The sequence below is a fragment of the Rhamphochromis longiceps genome, linkage group LG3, assembly GCF_057381845.1.
Source record: "Rhamphochromis longiceps isolate RC_006_pf linkage group LG3, R_longiceps_female_GT1.1, whole genome shotgun sequence".
NCBI classification, from domain to species: Eukaryota; Metazoa; Chordata; class Actinopteri; order Cichliformes; family Cichlidae; genus Rhamphochromis; species Rhamphochromis longiceps.
In genome coordinates this window covers 49467753-49484744 of record NC_140559.1, presented here as the reverse complement: position 1 = coordinate 49484744, position 16992 = coordinate 49467753, and the positions used below count along the sequence as shown (strand labels likewise).

Here is a 16992-nt window from a genome sequence, read left to right as displayed (position 1 = left end):
TCGCTGGTTACTTTCCCGTTCTCTGTGATAATTTGCCCTTTGATCCCTTCACAGCACCTACCCGCATCTTCCCTGTAAACGTTGTGTTGCCGAGCATCAAATTCCAAAGACGTGTTTTCCGTCAACTCTCATCCCACCCCGTCTATATTCATCCCCGATTCAATTACTTTTTTGGATTCAGCGGAGACTCGTTCTATGCTATATTGCTCTCCGATGCGTTTTGCCACCCCACAGATTTATGTCGGAGCTGAAGGATGGCTGTCCAATTTTCTGCATGGATAGCAGTGCTGGTGGCATTGTGTCTGTGTGCGCGCGTGTGCGTGCGAGCGTTTTAAAAGCTCTTGTCAGATGTGCGTTAAAGACGTATGGACCACACTGTCGTGCGATTCTTCCGCGCGTTGCCCATTTCTGTCACATCCTGCCGTTAGCTTGTGTATCACAGTGGTTTGTCATGCGAGTTGCTTTGATCTGTCTGTGTACGCGTGCGCGCTGGTGTGCGTTGTGCTGTCACTTTGTTCCTCCTTGTAAATAAGGCGAGAACGCCGAGCTGGAAATGAGTCAAAGCACTTACATTAGTTGTTGAAGTGTTTTGGAGAGTAACTGATGGTGTACGTTGGACTTTAGGCCTTGCTGCATATTGTGGATGGATGAAATGGAAATCAAACTGTGCTATATTATGATGAAGTGTACAACTGCGCACTTATTCGCTCTTCCGAGTTCAAGTTACCAATCTTAGTCTGATCTGTATGATCCAAGGAATTCACTGGGTGCTTCAGTGTTGCGTTTGAGTTCTGACATGAGTATTGGAGGTAACTGTGCCCACTCAATACACTGGCTGTAAATGTCTGCGTTAGAACCGTCCCAGAAGCAGGTGTGTGTGACAGAAGCCAAGTCAAGTTGCACAGAGCAAACCAGGAGGGCAGGAAGTCAAAGGAAAAGCAGAAAGAGTACAGGCAACTTCCAAAATAAAAGTCCCAGTGCAGATTAAACCATCTGCTTGTGACTTTCTGACTGCTCCCCGCGTGACCTGAGACTGTGCAACGAACATCAAAAAACATGAAAAACATGAAATGCAACTGCACAAACAAGCACTTTCTGTATTCCTTTGGTAATTCCTCAGCTATTGTGTTCATTTCCACCTCGATATGTTTATTAGTGGACTCGAGTTGCTTCTTATTTACGTGACACCTTTCTGGACACGCACACCTACTCTGAAGGGTCTCGGTGCAGTTATTTTGGTCCTCACTCGAGTCCAATTACTGTGGTTACATGTGCACATAGAGGAGGAGTGAGGAGTGTTTGTCCTCTGGGCCTCACCTGTAGGGTGTAGAACCGCTGCCTCAGTTCATCCACTGTCTAAAAGGAGCTGTTTTAGCTCCCGTCCCCCTCCTTTTATCTAACGTTCATCAAATTGATCAAAAGGTTTCCACAGCAGGTAGGTGGGACACCCGCTGTGGGAGATAGCCATATTGGGAATATCCACTCTCACTGACATCATACAGAACCAAGCGAAGAAAACCTGTCAGAAGCCGCTTTTGGAGCATTTAGACCCTGAGCTTTTGTTTAAGATGGCTACATTGTTACATAAATAAAGACAAGGCTCACATGCCCACTTTATTCATCCACACAGAGACCTGTTGGTCCACATTAAACCCAGTTTTTAGCTCGAGGAGTCAAAGTTATCAGCGCAGAAACTGTAGACAACCTCAATCTGTCACATATCAGTGGACAGCTCCCCAGCGTGAGGTCACACAGCCCATTACTGCGGCGATGCCATTATGTCTTTCTCTGTAGTCAGAGTGAAAGGTTGCCGTGCCCCCGGATGACCACCCCCACCTCACAGGGGTCCTGTGATATCTCGGTTGTCTCCTTCCAGGCCTGAATGGGCACATTGTGCTGCCGCCCGCTGCTGTTCTGCAGACCACTAGGTTCCTTCACACACACCTGTCAAGCCATGTCCTCGGCGCCTTGGGTACTGCGGCACTCCACAGCCACCCCCTCCTTCCAGCACACACATGATCGCTGAACCTTTGCACACCCGTAGAAACACACGCACGCACACATCCGAAAAGCAGTGATACATGAACAAATAATCACTTGGACCTATGTAAAGACGCGGGCGTGTATACACAGAGACACACACAATTGAATTTCGCCTAAACACAGAGCATGCATGCATTCACATGGAGCAGCACCCAACAAACACACACACACACACCGTTATAGAGTTGGAGTTTATTGGAAACACGCCTCGCTCGCTAAGCCAAAAGTTATATTCAGTGTTGAGCTCGGCTTCAGAATTCAGAAAGGGTCAAGTTCCATATTTGACTGGATGGGGACGGCAAGGGCAGGAAAGGTTGGTCGGGGTGCACGCATTTGCACGTGGGACCCCCTTCCCATTGCATTCAGGAGTAAATTACCTGTAACTCGATCCACAGGTTCAATCAGTTGCAGATTTTTGGTCTTGAAGCGGAGAGGAGGCCTGCTTCGGGGATAGCCACAGTATCCCTTTCTCACAGGGAAATACATATACCGTAGTTAACGTTAGCTCCGAAAAGATTATCCAGTTAAAAAGTAACTAATTTGAAAATGACTCATTAATTAGTTTTGATTACCGTATTTCCCGGACTACAAAGCGCACCTGAATATTAGCCGCACAAGCTAAAATCAGGGGAAAATCCTGTTTTGTACATACATTAGCCGCACCTGACCAAAAGCCGCAGGTGTTTCAATGTTGACTTATCATATGTAAGAGAATATGCACAAAGGGAATTGTCAGGAAAGAGATGGCTGTTTGGAGACATCACTTTTATTAATATTTTGAAAAACAAGTTATGGGTACATATTTGCACATGTAGTACATAACAATAACCTACAGCACACCAGAACAATAGATTCGGACTACCTTTTAGGCTCAGGTGCAGTGACACAGCTTTAACAAGAAGAAAAGTCAGTCATTCACCACCATCTTTCTCTTCTTCCTGCGCACTAAAACCACCAAAGTCCTCTTCTCCAGTGTCGGATACAAACAGGCTCATGATGGCTTCGTCATCCACTCTTCTTCTCTCCTTCGTTGTCACTTTCAAAACCAAAGAAATCCTCGTTGTCAGTGTCAGAGTCGAACACCCTCAGAAGGGCCGTGGCGGTGTCCTCCTCTCCATCATGCAGCAGTCCAGCCCTTCAAAATCCGTTGGTGATCGTGGATGTTTTCGCACTTTTCCACGCTGTCAGAATCCACCGGTGGAGTTGGGCATAACTTGCTTTTCGCAAGTTTATCTCCGCTCATCATCAACGCCTCCCGCTGAATGCGTAGCGCTACTTTGAAGTTTGTTTTTCGCGCTACTTCGTACGGCACTACGTTGCCTGGCGGACGGACATGTGACTAACATACCACTCTTGAACCCCGATCCTTCCGCCAGGCAACGTAGTGCTGTACAACAGCGGAACACACAAAACAAATCGTCTTACGATATGACAAAAATCACGGACAATCCATAGAAAAGCCGCACCTGACTAAAAGCCGCAGGGTTCAAAGCTTGTGCAAAAAGTAGCGGCTTATAGCCCGACATTTACGGTAATTATTTTGGAGCTGCTATTTTCAATAGTACAAAAAGATTCGTGGCTCTGGAGAATTTTAAGGGTAATTTTCACAGTTTTCTGCTGTTTAGCAGTCTAAGCGATTAGCCCTGAGTCATTACAACTCTGAGAAAGCTGACAGGTTTAAGCTCTCAATCAGATCCAATTGTCTTTCACTTTTTTCTTGGGTTGCTTGGGTTTATTTTAGGACCTCTCATAGACTCAACAACCGGCCAATTTATCTAAAATCGTTCCAAAATGTCACGGTTCTACGTGACTTGACACACGCGGGAAAAAGCACCCAAGCGTGCGTCCTGATCTGTCGAACGCACTCCTCTGTTTTATGACGTCTCATTTGCATCTTCCCTATCTGTCTCTCTCTCTCCGTGGCCTTGCGCCGGTAGCCCTTCACAGAACAAACGCGCCTCTGCGTGTGACATTATCATCAAAGAAAAATGCTAAATGCCTCGATTGTAGATGCACGCGCCATGCACCCTCGTGAAGGACCTACGTGTCAAGTCCCACTAGTGTTACCCATACAATTTTCCCCTCTATTGACTTTTATGTTCTGTTGCAAGGTTGGTCATCATGGTGGGAATATATATGCATTCTAAATAAAGACGTGTGTGATAGTAATAATGATATTGCTCTACCAAGGTAAACAGCTCTGAAGAGGGAGTTGTGGTGTGAATGTGGTGTTTTGACAGCTTTATTTTTTGACCATAGGTTTTTGCACGTTTGGCGTTGGCTGCTTTTTTTTGTTTGTTTTTTAGAGAAGCCTCTCTGAGCTTGGCTTGTTGGTGAGATCATGTGATAACACAGAAATCTGGCTGTGGCTTGAGAAGCAATCTAGGGCCCGAGGACTACAAAAACATGATATTTACATAAATATTCAAACGCATGAGCCTGCATACACCCACGTATGAAAATTTAAAATCGAGGTGCCGCGTACCACTTTAGCTGAATGCTTTATACTCGAGGCTATGTGTTCATCGACTTGTTTTGTTTGTGCTTTTCTTTCCCCCCCCCCCTCCCGTTTTTTAATAAATATGTCCACAGACAAAAGCTCGCAAACAAGAGTACGCGTGCATGCGGCGCAGACTAACCTACAGACTCGTATCCCAGTGTTCGTCCCTCTCCAATTAAGACCAATTAGGGCCAGTGTATGAGAAGGTCTTGTGGGGATGCACTGTAGTGCTCAATGCTATACATCCCTCATCATCTCTTCTCATTTGTATGCCAGAGCGGTGTGAGAGAGAAATGGGAGCTACAGGGAAAGCATAAAGAAGATGATAGAAATGATGAGGGCTTAAAAAAAAGAAAGGTGAGAAGAAAAGAACGGGGGAGTGGGTGAGGTGGGGTGGGGGTGGGGGTGGGGGGGATCTACGGCAGCTAAAGCAGGGATACAGAGAGGCGAAGAGGTAGCGAATTAGAGTGAGCCTCAACAATGAGGAAGCAGACACGTAACTATACATAATCTACCTGCAGTTGGCAGCTACCTCAGTCAATTGTTATCAGCTTCCCTTGAATTTAATGTGACCCTTGGGAGTGTAGATGCTGCCCATGCATTATAAATGCTGCCCATTGATTTCAGTTGGTGAGCTTTCCCTCCCCTCAGAACGAGCAGGCTCTGACTCACCGTGATTTCTTAAGTGACCGTGGTGTGCAGTATAATTCATTAAAATCGCGTTTCACGAACGGAGCCCTTGTTTTTATTTCGCAGTTTGACTTGTTAATTGTATCAGTGAGATTTAAGCACTTCAAAATCATCTGGATAATATTATAAGGCATATGAGGACCTATGGGGGTCTCCGTTGGTCTTTCAGCTCCGTCCGTGGATCAGGTTTATTCGGCACACCCTACGCTCCAGTTTCTGGTATTCCTGGGTTTGTTTGTAGCGTTGCCTTGCAGGGAGGGAGGCATGAATGCTAGGTTTCCCGGCTGAATATTGCAGTGCAGGGAGACCAGCAACACTACTTTACATCGCCTGTCCGTGGTTTTAATGCAATGGCCGATCGGTTATGTCACAGGTGTCGAACTCCAGGCCTCGAGGGCCGGTGTCCTGCAGGTTTTAGATGTGTCCTTGAACCAACACAGCTGATTGAAATGGCTAAATGACCTCCTCAACATGTCTTGAAGTTCTCCAGAGACTGGTAATGAACTAATCATTTGATTCAGGTGTGTTGACCCACGGTGAGATCTACCTGCAGGACACCGGCCCTCGAGTCCTGGAGTCTGACACCCCTGGGTTATGCGAAGCTTCCTCCACACGGAGCCGCAATAGTTACATTTGGTGAGTGTCATGGCACGTTATACTCGAAGTGCAGTTTACCTGAGGGTGCAAATGGAATCTTTATGAAGCCTGGTTATTTCTGTCTCCAAGAGCAGCTCATTTTAAAGTCTGTATAATCTATGAAATAGCTGCAAGTAGGCGAATAAGTACCAACATGGCGTATTACATACTTCACAGAGGAGTATGTAGGTTACTTAAGGCTGTCTGGGCTTGTAAAAGATGCCGCCATTTCAATACATTTTCTGTTCATTAGCCATATCTCCTTTGGCCCCGGCGTGCTCGGGCCGGCTTGTCAGTTACAGTGTCACAACTACAGGGTCATTTAATTTAAAGGGCCTGCTCCGCCGATTAGAGCTTTTGTGGTGAGCCGCCGTGACTACTGTAATGCGGGTGTTTGGGTCAGCGATGGGCACAATAGCTTAGTTACTCTCGCTGACTTCCTCACTATTGCCTCTCTCTCTCTCTCAGCACATTTTCCACTTGGCTGATAAAATAAGCCACTCTTTGATGAGCTTTCGGCAGGCCGCGGCGTTGTGCTTCAATAAATGCTTTTATAAAGACACACCACAGGCTGTCGACTCGGATCAGTCATACAGCGGCCGCCTGCGTCCGCTTGCCGTCTCATATTGGGACGCCATGTCCTGATAACGGGTTGTTTTGATGCATGATGATAAACGGGTAAAAAATAAAAAGTTCTGTAATGGACAACTTTTCTTCAAAGTGATTTGTTGTCTATGTTAAGACAGTATGAAGGCTTAGGTAACCAGGAGCTGTAGCAAAGACAGCAGAGAAGCAATCCATAGAAAGGAAGGCCACTGCAAATGTAGTTTTCCTTTTAATATAAACCCCACTACATTCAGTGTCTTGACGTATTTACATTCTGTAATATAGGACCATTTTATATAGTGAATCTCATTGTCTGGCACCGCAAGCAGGTAGAGTGGGCACTTTTCTTTAGCAGTGCTCACACAGTAGCTGTTCAAGCATCGCTTGCTGCCTCCAAAATTCTGGGATTTGTCCTGTTAAAGCACACTGATGTAGTCGGTGAGGCGGCTGTGGCTAAATCTACTTTGTCTTGTGCCGCTTGTGTTGCTTTCTCTCCTCTTATTTTTAGCTCTTGGTAGTTGGAAACAACACACTCGGGCTGAATGCTTTATCTGGGCAGGAACAAAATAAGCTAGCAGTTGTTTTGTATGCTTTTGTGTAGGTGTGTAATTGCTTGTTCAGATTAAAGTGTTCTACATACTTACTTATACTGTATACATAAATACTAAACTAAATCTGCAATAGCCAGCTCTGTGCTCTTTGATTAATTCACTTTGCTGTTATCAACAGAGACTTTGTAGGATAATTAAGGCCGGGAGGTCAGCTCGTTTACTCGTCCTTTGAAGGAAAAGCTAGACAGCTGCCACCAGGCTCAAATGCACACTCACGAACGTGAGGAAAAATGCTGCTGCCATACACTAGAGTGTCATAAGGCCGGGATAGCTTGCACTGCTTGCACTTCCTTCTTTAGTTTTGTTAAAATTAACATTACAAACCACGGTGTAACCGTAAATCTTACACAGAAGAAAAGCACGGTTACACCCAATATTACTGTCAGGCGTGGTCAGAAATATGGCCTGCTGCTCTACAACCACACTCAGCAGTGATATTCAGCACACTGTACCACAATGAATCACTTTTGGGGTGTGAAATCAAATTCAGGTTTAAGTTCATGGCAGCGAAAGCTGGATAGTCATGCTGTGTTTCATCACTTTGTAATTTGGAAAGCACTCCTTTTGCCAAGGGGACTGAAAGGAAAAAAAAAAAGAAACAGGCTACAGTGGATAATGTAACAAAGAAAAGAAGCAGTTTTCTCTGTATTAATGCAGTGGAGTTGCTACATACTGTACAGAGCCTCCTTTTGCGCTCATGCGTTTCACCAATTGGCAATCATGCACTTGTGGATATCCAGTGAGCCTGGCTAGCTTTCTTGGCACTTCAACAAAATTCTTTTACTTTGCTTTCCCGGTGCCTCCTGCTCTAACTGGTGGCATATCCTTAGCAGCCGGTGAAAAGTTAATAACAGGATGTAAAATTAATCTCAGTCTCAGTTGTCTCACAACTGAGACTGAGATTAACATGCAAGCCTTTTCTCTACTTGCCATTATTAGAAATACCAGCCTTTACTCGGATGTTTTAATGCAAAACTCTAAAATGCAAGCATGCACAGACTAAAGCGTTTTTTCTGTGCATGCAAGAATGCCAAGCTTTTTGATTAAACATGCTATGTTCACGTCTTGCTTACTTCCAGTTAAAGTCAGGATGCTTTTTAAATCACGGATGGATTATTTTATTAACAAGTAACAATTATACCTATAAGTAACAAAAATACACTTTTTAGAATTAGAAATTCTTCCCTTAAATGCATCCCACTGCAAGGATTTATACACTACGGGGCAGGTTCAGGGCTGGTTTTGGGCAACAAAGATAAGAGATGAGATCACTAGCAGCCAGCAGGTTGCTGCTTTGAGCATCTCTCCGAAACGACTGTTTCTGCACATGATTTCTGACAGAAATAGGCATATTTCCAGCTTTACCTTACAAGCCCCACTTTAATTGAGGTTCTTACAATAGTTGCAATAAAAGGAAGATGAAAATAATCAGTGAGTAAAGTTGCAGTGCCTGCGGTAAATGTAGCTCAACCTGTAAATAAAAGGATGAAATCAAAAAGCTGTTTAAAATCGTTGAATTTATTGCAGTCTGTTCAAATGAAGTTGATTGGTATAAGCTTGAATGGATACCAATCACATTATACTTAATTATTAATTATGCAAATAAAGACACCTTTAATTGTATATATTTCACATGTATTTTACTCAGATGTGCAGTTTTCTAAAAAAAAAAAAAAAAAAAAAAAAAAAGTAAAAAAGATGCATTTTACTCAAAATTACTGCTTCATGTTTATTGAGGGTGAAATTAGAGGGTGGCTCAAAACCAGACACCAGCTCTGGTATTGGTTTTGGATCAATACCAGTGCGATCAGATCGATACTTTGTTTCTACAATGCAGCCCACTGAACTCTATTAAGTACATGTTGTTTTTTTGGAAATCACGCATTATGAAAACTGTCTGAACCGTTTTGTGTTGATTGTCAAGTCTGTTTTATTTATAGCTGATACACATTCCAGGACTCCAAATAACCCAGTTTCAAAATACATGAAAAGCCAAAAGATGTTACGTTTTGTTGCATTAACAAGATACTGTGGAAAGTACAAATCACACTGATTTAGTAGTCATTAAAGTGTTTTTAGAGGTTGCAAATAGAGGATAATTTATCACATAAATGACACATTTCTCTACTCTACATGAGCTGCCTTTGTAGGTTAAAACCCGTGGTATCGGTATTAGTATTGGTAATTTTGGCCCTGTAATTAGTTGGGATTGGTATCTGTATTGGTAATATTGGCCCCCATGTTTACTTGGTATTGGTATCGGTAATTTTGGCCTTGTAATTACTTGGTATTGGTATCTGTATTAGTATCGGTAATACTGGCCCCCGCGTTTACTTGGTATCGGTATTAGTATCGGTAATTTTGGCCCTGTATTTACTTTGTATCGGATCGATACCAAATCTGTAGTATCTCACAGCACTACTGTAAATGTACACTTTCTTATGTTTTGCTAGGCTGCTAATTGAGTGCAATCCTTTAAAAACTCATCTTTAAAGGAGCAGCTAATATATGGATAAGGTGGCATGATTGTTTGCAGTTAAAAAATGTATATGATTATGCAACACTGGTAAAGTAGACATTGGTAGTGTCTGTCTCCAACAAGAAAATTAGGTGATTTTCCAGATAATGCGTCGGTCATTCAGCCTTATGGATGTATATTTCTCTGTCCAGAACTCACTGATGATGTGTTGGAAGCCTCACCTCCCAACTACTGCCAGTACTTTAACACTAATGATTGGACGAGAGCAGTAAATTTGGCTCTGATAGTGTTTCTGCTGAGTGCGAAAGACCAAGGAGAGCAGCAAGGAGTTTATAAGAGGTAAATGTGTAAAATTAAAGCTCTGTCCAGTTGCTGTAATTACTGTTAATTAGGTTTGATCAGAAAAAGAAGTGAAATCAAGCGAAAGCACACGATGAAAGCCTACCATACCGCCCAGAACATAATTTTTGCTTTCTGTTCTCGGTGCAATTGATTTCTCCTTTTTGTGCAGCAGTATGTGGTTAGGATTGTTGCAATATGGTGCGACCGTGCTCCTTTCCAAACACTTGCAGGCCTGCTAAATGACTGGCAGATGCTCTGTTGACCAAACTAGTTTCAGCAGTTCAGCTAAATTGACCTATCGCATCTGTTTTCTCTGCCAAAGTCTCAAATTTGATCAAACATAATGAACAGCAGATTTGATGAAGCACGTCCCCGGCACTTGTTCGAAAGCCAAGACCGGTTGGCCATTGTGCCTAGATAATATTTAGAAATTTGGCAATATAATTGAGAGCCATTCTTTTTCTTTTCATTTGCAAGCATCTTTGCACAATCTGACAGAAGTAAAGGAATCATTTCACTAAGTACCTTTTTTTTTTTATCATTGGCACACATGCACAAATTATAGACTCTCGTTTTCCCAGTGTCTCTGTCATTTTAAATCACAGCCAGTGCTTTTAAAAGAGACGTGGACATGAGGCGGACAACCCAAATTTTGTGAGAGGAAAGAAAAAAAGGTTGTTTTAATTAAGTCAAAAGGAAAATCTACCTAATTTGCATAGTAAACACAGTGCTACCGATTAATCCTTTTTCTTTTTTTTGTTTTTAGCTTATTATTCAAGACCATCCAGTGCCATAGACACCTCAATTACAAAAGCTTTGGTGCTCATCAGTTTTATGATTGCATGTGAGATTTAATTATAAATCATGTAATGATTGTTTTGCGTCACAATAACAAAGAGAACAGCTCGTCGTGTGTTTCATCAGGGATGCCGAAGAATTGCTCTTTCCCAGAACCGCTGAATGCCATTTGATTTTACCTCTGTGTGCATGCTCTTCATTAATACGTCTATAATTAAACCTAACCACTTCACCCCTCGCACACGGATATGGTGCCAGCACAGATATAAATTGAATGCGTTCAGTTGAAATATATATAGTGAACAGGGCAACGCTAAGGATGGGAGACGAGAAATCTCTGAAAGAAAGCACTCCAAAGATGGATTGATACGATGGCTAAAGAGGCAGGGAGGGATAACGAGGGGAAAACTGGAAAGTGTGAAAGGTGACTGGGGGAGGTTGCCATCAAAATGCTAATGTTGTGTGGGATATTTACTGCAGAGTGTTAATGTAGTTTAAAACAGGCTCTTTGTCCTGCAGCCCATCACCAAGCTCCTGTTGGGCCCTAATAAATCAGCCATTAAAAGCTGATGTGACCTGAATAGCACTTCATACAGCGGCAATCGGGCCGTAGCACCAGTATGGGAACCAGAAAGCAGCTGAAAAATTTATGAAGATGCCACTTAATAACGGTCGACCCAGAAGCGAGCAAAATAAAAAGTGTCTGTGTGATGTGGCTTGGAGAAAGTAACGCTTGGACTCCTTTTTTTTTTTTTTTTTTTTTTTGGTTTTTTTTAAGTAAATCTGTGTCATACAGTAGACGTGCAGATGCCTCTTCATGTTGGCAGACGTTAAAGGTTCCTGCCTTTTAATTGCGTCCCCTGTCGCCCGTTTGGAGAGAATACAGCGAGAGTCGGTGTGTTGCTCTAACATAAGTATGCCCTGCTCTAACTTTTGTGTTCTCTTCCAGGACAGGAAGTGCTTTCCCTATCTGGAATGTGATATACGGGATTTGTTCAGCAGCAGCACTCAAGGACCGCTCTCCTCTCTCGAACTGAGGTATTGTACACTTTTTATCAGCATTTCTGACAGCATCAGACTGTAAATGTACGGCGGCCCTGAGAGTTTAGACGCACTGCAGCTTAAGAAAACACCAGCAAATCGAAAAAAAAAAATGCTGCAAAAGCACACAAAAAGTCACAAATTCAATTCAACAACAGTTATCTCAAGGGACTCTATAATACTGTCAGGTAAAGACCCTACAATAACTCAGACTTGGCGACAGTGGCAAGGAAAAACTCCCTTCTAACAGGAAGAAGCCTCGGGACAGGAGGGGCAGTCATCAGCGGTGATTGGCTAAAGGCGAGGGGAGGAAGTTGGGATGAACGACACACTGTGGAAGAGACAAGCTAACAGTAAATGGCTAATAGCAAACACGTAGCTACAGCATTATATGAATGATATCTCTGCGTTATCATCAAAATAATGTTGGTCAACATCACAACGGACCAATCACAAACACTCAGTTAGCATTGGCGAAGAAGTTAGCTAATGCTATTAAAAGCTACCATAAGCAAACCGAAACGAGTAACCTAAATTTGGCGGACAGCAAAGCTAACTTGATAATATATTTATTAAAACACACGTTACCATGGCATCTTCTTATCGTTTACACCGGTGAATCCTACTTCTTTTAAGGGTGTCTCAGTGCAATTCTTCCCATGTTTTGGTTGCTATCATTTTTGCAGCTGGTCCGTCACACTATCGTCTCCCCAAAAACACTTTTATTTTGTGAGATTTTTTTTCCTACTTCTGTTGTCTTTAGCGTTCTTCTAGTTGCTGGTGTTTTCTTCAGTTGCGGTGCGTTTGAACTCTCAGGCCCAGCAAATGGGCCTGAAAACGACTCCGTGCAAGTCATGAATATGCAGCGCAACCCAGATTAAGTCTGCAACCCATACACCACCAACCCCACCCAGCACAGCACAGTAATGAAGAGCATTCATGTGGGCCAATTGGGCTGGTACTCTGCGCGCAATAGGATGTTTATGAAAATGATTCACGATAGGTGCTCATCTTCATATGCAAATCTGTGGGACACCACTGTTAGGCCTCTAATTTGTGCCGGCGGCGGCGAGGAGGGTGTTTTTTTCTTTTCTTTTCTTTTGGTCGGTAACCATACGTATCTACGGAGCGTGCTTGGATTTCATTCCCTGATGCAAATGATGTTTTCGGTGTAATCATGCAAAAGCACAGCTGGCTTCCATTTCTCCACACCTCGAGCCTGTTGTTCCCCCGCACCCCCTCACTGCTGACTCTTAACCACCAGAACCTTCCTTGCGCCGGGCTCCTGTCTCCTCTTCCCGTCTGTTTGCCGTTGTTGTCTCCTGCAGCCCTTGTGTTTGCTCTCTGCTTCTTGTAGTTATCTTCTTTCCCTTTCCTGTGTCACTTGCCATACCAGCCCTCCCCTTTTCATCCCATCATCACACACACACACACACACACACACACACACACACACACACACACACACACACACACACACACTTCTCTCCACTGCCACCACCTCCAAGCAACCCTCTTCATATTGAATGGATCCACTAGCCTCGGTGCCTCCTGCGGTGAGCCTGGATTGAATTCAATTAGGGAGATTGTTTGCCCTGCAGAGTTTACTGGTGGGCTCCGTGGATGATAGGTTTGCCTGCCGACTTCCCCTTCTCCCCACGTCCTCCTCCTCCCTCACTCATACACACACACTCTTCCACACACAAAGACACACCACTACATCCATCTACCCTGTTTCCCCTTCATCTGACTCAGTGTAGACACCCTTCCTTTCCTCTTTCTCCTAACAACTTCCTTTTGGCAGTGCACTTGCCTTTCTATTTCCATTTCCTTCTTTTTTTTTGGTGTGTACACTGTTTACGTTGCTTTTCAGGCCCTCGTTGATGTTTTTATGCTATTTTGTGACATCGCATTCAACATGATCAAGGCATAAAAATTGGCACAGTGGGGAAAATGTGTCATATCACCTCTTTGATAAGACCACAGGGACTCATATTCTTCATGTGGCTGTTTCGTGAGAGTTGCTGGGATGGGATTTTTCAGATGGGAACTGTTTTATTTGAGCTTAATCCCAGCAGCTACACACACACATTTCAAGATAATCCCCACCCCCATTTTTTGTTCCAGAATTAATTTTCCCATTTTCTAGCATATCCAGCATAAAGGGAAGGGCAGTAAATGTTGCTGACATAGGAGTAATGGCCACATTAGTTGCAAGGTGAAAATAGAATTGTGCTGTCATTTGAATAACATTGAGAGCAGCAGGCGGTACTTATGCATGCTGCTGGCTTGTAGTTTTAGATATGAAGTGAAAATCTGGTACAGACATAATGGCCCTGGTCTCTGTTCTGTGTAGAAACATATTTCAGGGACTTGTCCTGTAACCCGCTGCTTTCCTTCAGATGTCACGCTGTGTGACTGTGTACCAGTGCTCCTCAGAAATCAGATACTGTATTAGTGCTGAAAGATGTCAAATGAATTAAAAGCTAGGCATCGCTTTGATGATAAACGTCCTAATGCACTCTGACGTGGAATTACGACCTTCGTTTGATGTACCTTTTTTTTGCCTGATTTGTCGTCACTGCCGATTATGTTTAATTCACTTGAAGGCAATGACTTTGTGGGGCTTTAAAGAAAACGTTTGATTTACAAACAAGTGTCATTTGGCAGAAGGATATTTTTCAAGCTAATACGCGAGAAGAATCCTAAAGTAGACCGATTATACTTCCTTTTTCTCTGATACTTGTGCTGTTACAAACCTGTAAATTGTAAATGGCCTGTATTTGTATAGCGCTTTTCTAGTCCCTAAGGACCCCAAAGCACTTTACACACCCAGTCATCCACCCATTCACACACACATTCACACACTGGTGATGGCAAGCTACATTGTAGCCACAGCCACTGACCAAATGCTCGGATGCTCTTGCTTTAGCCTGCGCTAAACACTCAGTTTCAGGTGCTGTTTTTCTACTCTTGTGTCTGATTGATGTCAGAGGCACAGGATTTCCTTATATGGTCATCTCAGGTTCATTGTTTGTTTATTCATGCCACTTCAGAGTACTCATTCGATAGCAAAGCTGGGCAGGTAATGCTAAAAGACACGGCTCTTCCATCTGTAAAGAGCAAGATCGAGGTATCAGAACGCAAAGTGTAACTACCGTTATATTGCCAAACTGTGTCCAATGTTTACAGTTTGTTTCCGGAGGTCCACAATGTCAAGACAAAGAGTTTCAATGCCCACGAGCACCAGGTTTTGTTTACCTGACAAGGAGCAGCCAATCAGCGAAAGGCTTTTAGGAAAGGGAGCCTTAAAGAGACGAGTGATGCAGTGTTGCAGACACAAGGCGACCTTTAAGGTGCTGCTTAAAGATTAGCAAGGATTTTATGTGGTTAATAGATACTCTGGGTGAAGTCCAAGAATAAAAGTTTAGAGCTGGAAATTAATATAATAGACCCCATTTTTATCTGAACATCTACAAAGCTGCAGAGCTTTTTAGCCTGTTAGAGAATTGAAGCTCCGTGTCTGTCTGCAGTGCTTTGCATAGCCAAAGTGGCTTCCTTTAGCGTCAACCATTCAGGTTACTTTAACCACAGTGGCCAGAGATGACTTTAGCCCCGCCAGGTTTTTGGTTCTGTTAGCTTAAAGCCCTGCCGTTTGTTTTCATAGCGTGATCCTGCCTGGACTTGTTGAAATGATGCAAAACAGGTCATTTGAATGGAAAAGGCAGTGAAATCCTTTCGGCCAATGTCAGCAGTGTTCTTGAATTTGAATCCTATCCAGAGGTAGTTGACTTTGCACGTCTTTGTTTTTCGTGTCCTGTTACTTGGGGCAACTATGGTCAGGCCAGAAGCAGGCTGCTCCGAGGATACCAGACAGCATCGAAACCCTCTAAATGACCAAATTATTTAAAAGGCACACATTGTTTTGTGTAGTGCACGGCTGATAATGATGACCCTCTGTGAAAAGTGTTGTTGTCAAGACAACCGCACCTTGCTGGGGGATAGATTTATTATGACGTGTTTGTGGTCATTTTCTCCCAGTGGGTAGTGGGGCGCGAGGGGGACCTGATGTGAAAGTGCTCCCGCAGCTTTATGAAAATGCTGCTTAGTCATTTCTTTATGTTGATTTGATGATTATTGATTTTAACCTCAAGCAAATTTGTGTCCAATAGCTAATATGCTATTAGAATCATCAAAGATGGCGTGTTTTCGAGGTGAACGTTTTTTGCAGACGGGACTTTCCATTCTGCCGTTGAGGTCATACGTGATCATTTCTCTTTGAGAGCATGTGTTAACAGTCTCATACTCTAATTACTCTCACAGTCAGTAAGGGGCAGGCAGTTTTAAGCCATTTGTTTATAGCTGAGGGTAAACTTGCACAATAAAACTCCACACAAGGACACATCGAGCGGATGTAACCGTAATTATTTAGTGTTACGTCACCTGGAATGTGTCTGCGCGCTGTATGTGCGTGTACCTGTGCTTTATGTGGTGCTTGCTGTGACACTGCACTATATATAGCTCCAACGCCCATCTATTCCAATATAATATTCATGTCTTCAGTGGCAATTCGTCACTCTCTTGAACTGCATTATCATGGTAATGCCATCTATGATTTCTCCATGCATCTGTAACGCCTGCAAAATTTGGTATCAACGGTACAGAATAAATATAGCTCTCAAAGAAGAGTTTAAAACAAATCAATAGCTGCATTTAGTTTAAAAGTTTTAGGAAATATCGGGGACAATATTAGGTACACCTCGTTAGCACTGGGTTGGACACCCTGTTGTGCTGGAGACATTCCTTTGACATGATAACAAAACAGGTGCTGTATATTTGTTGCCAGCACACACATTGTACAAATCTTGCATTCCTCCACATCCCAAAGGTGCTCTATTGGATTTAGATCTGATGACTGTGGAGGTTATTTGAGTACAGTAAACTCATTGTCACATTCAAGAAACCGGTTTGAGATAAACTGAGCTTTGAGACAGGGTGCGTTACCCAGCTTGAATCACATAGTCGGCAACATGTTTTGCTTAAGTCATGCTCATTTGGTACGATAAGGCACAAAGCGGATACCTTGGGGGACGGATATCGTCGTTTAATGAGTGTTTTTTTTTTAGTTACTGTTGCCGTCTAGTTTTCTCCTCTGACCTCTGGCATCAACAAAGAGAACTATCGCTCACTGGATATCTTCTGTTTTTCCGACCATTCTCTGTAACGCTAGAAATGTACGGGAAAAT

The 16992-nt window shown here is 43.3% G+C and overlaps 1 protein-coding gene across 6 annotated transcripts in view; it reads left to right on the top strand.

Moving 5' to 3' along the window:
• Positions 1–16992, top strand: part of LOC146675131 (adhesion G protein-coupled receptor L3) — a 279742-nt gene that overhangs the window by 16860 nt on the left and 245890 nt on the right. For 5 of the 6 annotated variants that reach the window (XM_085400200.1, XM_085400203.1, XM_085400201.1 and 2 more), the window contains exon 2: positions 11655–11743. The gene's annotated coding sequence lies outside the window, so the exon portion shown is untranslated. Of the gene's footprint in view, positions 1–5754; positions 5870–11654; positions 11744–16992 lie in introns of all 6 variants that reach the window. The other variant, XM_085400199.1, reaches the window with a different exon arrangement.